The sequence below is a fragment of the Hipposideros armiger genome, unplaced genomic scaffold, assembly GCF_001890085.2.
Source record: "Hipposideros armiger isolate ML-2016 unplaced genomic scaffold, ASM189008v1 scaffold_21, whole genome shotgun sequence".
Classification (NCBI taxonomy): Eukaryota; Metazoa; Chordata; class Mammalia; order Chiroptera; family Hipposideridae; genus Hipposideros; species Hipposideros armiger.
The window spans coordinates 4,783,908-4,791,005 of record NW_017731371.1 but is presented as its reverse complement, the minus strand read 5'-3'; positions in this window follow the sequence as shown (position 1 = coordinate 4,791,005).

Here is a 7,098-nt window from a genome sequence, read left to right as displayed (position 1 = left end):
ACAAATACAAGAAAGAATGTGTGTGTGTGTGTGTGTGTGTGTACATGTAATATGCACACAAATGAGCACACACCTAAATCTTGTACAATTATGTTTTTTCTCATTAAGGTGACTAGATGTCCCTTTTTTCATGGTTGCCACCTATTTCAAAAAGCCTACTACAGTAAATGTACAAGCAAATCAGACACTGCACATTCCAGATAATAATACAGTCCAATAATTCAGATAATAATACAGTCCAAAAGGAGGAGCAGATAATTGGAGACATGTTAACAATTAGACATAACTCTTTTCAAAGAAAGAGCGACCCCGGTTAATTATTGTTTGTCAAGTACTTTAAAATCATATGATTCAACATCCTAGGCATTCCCACCTAAAGATAGGAAGACAAAAGGATGGGGGAGAAGCAGCTTAGGTTGGCTCGGGGTCAATCTTGCCCAGTTTTTCATCAGATTTACCAAAGGGGTGGGGAGGAAACCACATGCACACAAAGTAGCTGGAACTAAACTTCCTTAAAAGCCGTTGCTCTTTCTCTACCTCTCATTTTTCTTTATGGGTGAATGGGGATGAACTCTTCTGCAAATCATTTCACAGGAGCAGTGACATCAATTCTTAATTATTAATATCACAATTTGTTATTTACTGAGCATCAACAGTGCATTTGATGTTGTACAAAACATAGATAGCTCCACATCTTAAATCAAGCTGATTCACTCAGAAAGGTGGGTCTTTATTCAGCTTCTTTTTTTTTTTTCTTTTTGGATTGGATTTGGGCAGTGAGCTGAATAATGAGGTGCTGCCTGCCTTGGAGGTAAGTATCTTTCTGGCACTTAGGTTTTATCACCCATCAAATAAGAGGAGAGCATTTACCTGAGAATCAAAGACTCCAAACTAGGGAATTGAAGGAGATCACACCCAGGGGCCTCATGTGCCCACCTTAGTAAACTATTTGAGCACGCACCATGTTCTTCTTATACACGTTATATACACACACTGTGGGACCTACATGATACTTATCATAAAATATACACAATGAGACTAATTTTAAAGATCAATGTTTTAAAATATTTTTTGTTTTATTGTAGTTTATGAATAACAACAAAGAGTATTTGCTCTCATTAAAAAGATGCCCCACCCTTGATGACATTTCTTTACTGAGAATAATGCAATGAAATACGACTTACTATTTTTTAAAATCTTAGTTTAATACTTTGTGATACAGGAATTTGAAAGTTTGATGCAGCTTCAATGACGGCCACTGCTGAGAAAGATGCTTTTCAAAAATATATCCATCCCAGTGGGTACAAAATGCATTGTTGGCTGGGCTTATCAAATCATGAAACTTATTTTTAATCTCATCCACTAATTATGTGGAAGTTTTTGTTGAATTTGCTAGTAAATCTCTATTTTTCCTACTCTATCGTGTGTTCTTCCCAACACATCGGAACTTACTGTATTTTTATATATTTAATAAATAGTTCAAAATACACTAAAACTCTTCATTTTAAAATCAGTTTTGAAATTCCTTTACTAAATGTCCTAAGTTTGTGATGTTATGGTTTTTAAAGTTTACACACTTCTTCAGCTTTGGCAACAAAAATAACATTAATGATGGAAACATTTTCAGCAAGCTTTCTCCATAGCACAAATGGCAATGGATTTCTCATTTTAAAGAAAGAGTAAATTAGTTTAGCTGATTGATTAAAAGCCTTTATTCGAACCCCACTGTTTCATGACTAACTGAGTGATCTTGGGGAAATCACTTCACCTTTCTCTGCCTCAGTTTCCTCATCTGCAAAATGGAGTTAGTAGTCCCTACCATCTAAGATGGTATGACGAGTCAATGACTTAACCCTTTGAAAATAGAACAGTGCCTGGCCCATACTAAGCCCTATATAAATGGAACATCTTAATTATGTTTCATTTTTCAGAAATTTCCAACAAGAATAATATTACCAACAGCTACTTGTCATCACAGGAAGTCAGCATAATTGGACACATGTGTTTTTGTAAAAGAAAAATGCACAATTTTAAGTTTCACTACACTTTATTATTTGACCCAAGATAACCCACAAACCTCTCTGTGACACAAAAGATTGTCATGATTATTCCCCATTTCACTCAAAATATTGTAAAGATACCATTATTTGCAGTTCTGTTATTTTAGGTAATATAGTCCATAAGCTTCTTTAATGGGGCACAATAAAATACAATATATGAAAACATGCCGATCTGGATAAACAAATGCAGATACTGCTGCAGCCAGCAGGATCCTACGTGACAGCCCACATGTGATAGGAGACTGTCTGATTCACTAGACACCAAGCATTAGTAAACTTACTTCCTTTTTATGCTTTTTAGATAAAATGTAAATATTAAGACGGTGTCTGTTTTCTTCCGCCCTCCACTGTGGACCCCACTAATTTAGTCCAGGGATTTCCCAACAGAGATTCTCTGGATTGTGCCCAGAGCTGCCAAATCAGACGCTCAAGTTAGGCCTGCTTTTCAGCCGGCTCCCAGGCAGCATTAGACTGACAATTAGATGACTGTTTAACCTCCCCACAAGGGAGGATCCCTTGTCATAGCCTTGACAGGTGGTCATCTTCTTGAACATTTCCAGTGACAAAGAGTGTATTACCTTCTAGGGTAACCCCTCTCATTTTGGAGTTCTATAATCATCAGAGAAAGTTTTCTTGTATCTTCCCATCGTTTTACACACTGGTGTAGGTATTTTGCTCTCTGGTGTCACACAGAAAACGAGTCACAGCATCTCCTCTCCTCCCTGCGCCTTTCAAGCAATCCCTGTTTGACTGGGCTCCTGGGATGTTTTTCCGTCCTAATTCCCCTCCCCTGGCTGCTCTCCTACTTGGAAATGTTGCTCAATATCCTATATGTCATCAGACCAGTTCAGGACGCTGTGTGTGACCTCCATTTGCTGCTGCAGTGGCAACGTTAATGCCAAAGAGATCCATCATTGCCAGCTAAGGTTCATGTGTCCTTTTCATTTGGGTGCTTTGTGTAGATGCAACACACTCATTCACTGATAACAGAAATACCTTCCGTAATTGAGATGAAGCATTTTCAAGCTCATGAAGACATTCTCTGTCTTTGTGTATGTAATATACTGGTCCACAATACAAAGCCCTCAAGATCTGACATTGTCTATTTTGTGTCTTGTGGTCTTGTTTCCTATCACAAAAAAATATGGGGTTGAGGTAAACACTGAATCTAGAGTCAAATCAGCCGGTGCCTTCAATGCCCAGTTCTGCTGTATAACTTTTAGCGGGACACTTACCCTTTCTATATCTCCCTATGCTCACCAATAACATAAAAATATCAACGCCTAGCCTCCTGACCTCAGAAAATTTTAGGGAGAATTAAATGAGTTACAAATTGTGAAAGCCTTTTAAAATGGCTTAAAAAGTTATGTTGTTATTATAATGCAGCCTGTAGGCACTTAATACATATTCATGGAGAAATGAAACAGATAGATAAATGATAGAGGGCAGACCGAATAATGACAAGAAGGGAGGATCAGAGGGAAGATAAGACATAACATCAATTCAAGCTCTTGGCATCTTAAGACAATGTCTGTCGCTGATGGCAACACAGAAAGAATCACAATGCTTTAAGTCCAGAGCAGTGTTTACAGAAAGCAGGGCTTAGTTTCTGGGGAGGGATCATCTCACCCACGATTTCCATAGCTCCATGCAGTTAATGAGGCATCTAGTAGCACCTGTTCAGAATTTACCCAGGAAAAAATGTAGTGGGTAGGAGGCAGGCGCGAAGAGGCAAGCTTCACATTCATCAGTGTACATCGCTCATCTTCCGGGGACAGCAAAATATTTAACTGCTGAGCAGCAGATCCCATTTGACGGTTTAAGTAAAAGGTAATGATTAATATCAAGCTAAAAGTGTGTGCCTGTCTACGTTTTATTAAATAAAATACACTAATGGCATATGTATGAAATAAAATTGCATTTTCCACAAGGTTTTCATTTTCCCATGAACTAAGCAGCACAGAATATTTGGTCCTATGCATTTAGTCATCCACTCATTTATTCAAACAAACATCTCATAAGTGAATGTTATATGCCAGGCTGTATCCCACCTAGAGAAGGACTAAAAGATGAACAACTTTATAGTATTTGAGTTAGGGGATGGCGGGAAGGAGATACAGGGAGAGGGAGAGGGAGAGAGAGAGAAACAAGGAGCGAGAATGACATAAATGCAATATGATATGATAGGACCGACTGACGCAGAGTGCCATGGGATCGCAGGTCATCTGTGAGCGACAGGTGAGTCAGGACTCAGTTACAGATCAGAACCACTCTAGCTAGTTTAAGTAGAAAGAGATTTAATATAGGAAATTAGGTGCTACAAAAATCATTGAAAGGTCAGGAGGAGCAGACCTTGTACTGAGCCTAGAGAAAAGGGTCCTAGAACAATCCTGCAAATCTGCGCCCCCAAGGAGAGGTGCCCTCTCTGCCATATTCAGGAAGCTTGGGAATCAAGAAGCTGCCAACGCGGCGTGGTCTCAAGGAGTACACCTCATTAGCAGCTTTCCAGGGATCACAATTGTTGGTTCCTGCTAGAGCCTCACTGGAAAAGATAGATATAGATAGATAGATGATAGATAGATAGGTAATAGGTAGATTGATAGATAGATAGATAGATAAATAATTGATAGATAATAGATAGATAGATGATAGATAGGTAATAGGTAGGTAGATAGATAGATAATAGATAGATAGATAGATAGATAGATAGATAGATAGATAGATAGATAGTAACAGATCGCCACTGCTCTTGCCATTTAACTCAGTTCTCAGTAGCCCAACTGATAATGTAAAGGTAGACGGATCTCAGGGCAAAGAAGAGTAAGGGCTGAAGGAAGAAGGCTCAGCTCATGCATGAACCTCATCAGCGTTGAAACTGTGCCCCTGAAGAGCTATGAACAGAGCCAAGGGTAGCATTTTAAACATCACAGTCTTTTTGGTCATTGTCATTACTGACATTGTAACACTAACGTCAAATCCACATGTGTGCAGTGTTATGGTGGAGGGAATATGAACTCAGAGTCAAGAGACAGCAGCACACATCCTGGCTCTGCCACTAACAGTGTCCCCTGGGGTGAGGGGGGAGTCACTTAGCATTGCTGGCTTCATTTTCCCATCTGTAAAATATGGAATTTCCATGATTCTCTGCTAACAAATAAGAAATTAATAAGAAACAGAAACATCAAAATTCATTGTCTTGGTGTGCGTGGTTTCACATGCACTAGTTGGGCATTCCATCTTACGGGGGAAGAGAAATCCTCATAGTATTTGCAGAAACTCACCTTGTGACCAGTAAATTCCTTTCTTTTTTTTTTAAGATTTTTATTGGGGAATTGGGGGAAGGGGAACAGACAAGTTGCTGTCCTTTTGTTCTTCAGTCTAGTTGTGGAAGACGTTGCTTCACTGGCCCAAGTTGGCACCATCATTGCGCTCTTCCCGGGCGAGGCAGATCAGTCGCCGGCTTCTGGATGGCCGCTCACGGTGGCTGCTGGCTACACACAGTAGCCCATGACAACCCACTGCCACAGGGGCTGCAGCCAACGCCGTCGCAGGCGACTCACAGCAGCCCAGCTCCAGGTTGAGCTGTTGTTCAGCATCTTAGCTGTAGAGGGCAGTGTCACTGGCCCTCATATGTGGGATCCGAACCGGGGCCCTCTGGCATCCCTAGGCAGTTCTTAACCAACGCGCCACTCAGCCAGCCCAGTAAATTCCTTTCCTAATCATACAGTAGCGCAATTTTGTTAGGATAATGTTAGAACAATGGGCACCCAATAAATACTTGTTGCTAAGAAATAAAAATGGGATCATCATGGAATGCAGTTTTCCTTGGGCATGCAAACTCTTCTCAGAGTCCTTCTCACGGCGTGTTGTAGAAACCTGCAATCATGCCGCCCATGTTGACTGTCAAGCCACATAAATAAGAAGGCCAGAGCTCTGCATTGTTTGCTGGGCCCTGCGCTCAGCCAAGGTGAGTGCTTGGCAAGCAGGGTAGTCTTCCGTTTGGCAGTTTTCATGAATATGCAATTCATCTAGTCACAATAGATGTATTTCATGCAGTTTGGAAAGCCACGTGTGATTTCCTTGCTCTACTGGTCTCCTCTGCCCCTGCTTAGAGACAAAGAGGCTCAGCAGCTGCTGAAGGTCAAGCTGCCCCTGAGTTACCGAGAGACAGCACACAGACGGCAGAAGCCATGTGGCATGTAAATCACCTGTAAGAGCACAGGCAACATTAGATGGCAAAGAACTTTACACATTTCGCTCTCTCTCATTCTCTCTCCAGGCCAAGAGGAAAGAGGGATCCAAGCAAGCTCTGACAGACAATATTCTATCAGATAAGCTTTTAAAACAGGTGATGGGCAGAGACCACACAGTGAAACATGAGCTAACTATTCCACTTGGTTGGATTTCCTGCCTCATCATCTGCACTTATGTGAGAGTCAGTGGTGATCTGAAAGGAGACCAGTGCTAAACCAAGAAGCCACAACTAACCCCTGAATGAGACTGTCGGGGGCGGGGGGGTTGTAAAAAACTGTGAGTAGATGTCTTCAAAGTGACCATCTACCTCACTAAAGTGGAATGAAAGAGTAATTCTGGGTTGTGAACTTTCCACAGATGAATGGAGCTAGTAATATGTCTCTTTCTTCATCTTTACACACACGCGCGCGCGCACACACACACACATGCACGTGAGGAAAGAGAGAAATTTCATAAAGATACTCTATGCCTTAACGAATTAACAATACAAAATAAGAAATATGACTATACTATAATTGAATTGTCACTGACAGTACAAGGGGGCAATGCCAAAGTATCCTTGTACTTATAATGAGTTTTTTCTTATATTAAATGTCTTTTATTCCACCAAGCTTATGCCAATTATTCCTGTTTTGTCTTTGACTAATGGTAATAACTGATCTCCATTTTCTTTCTAACGTTCCTGTCTGCCCAAGTTTTGTTATCCTTTAGTCTTTCCCTCTTTGTCCCAGAAGGTAGCTAACGTTCTTGATTTTATAAAGAACTTTTTTATTTTTATTAGCAT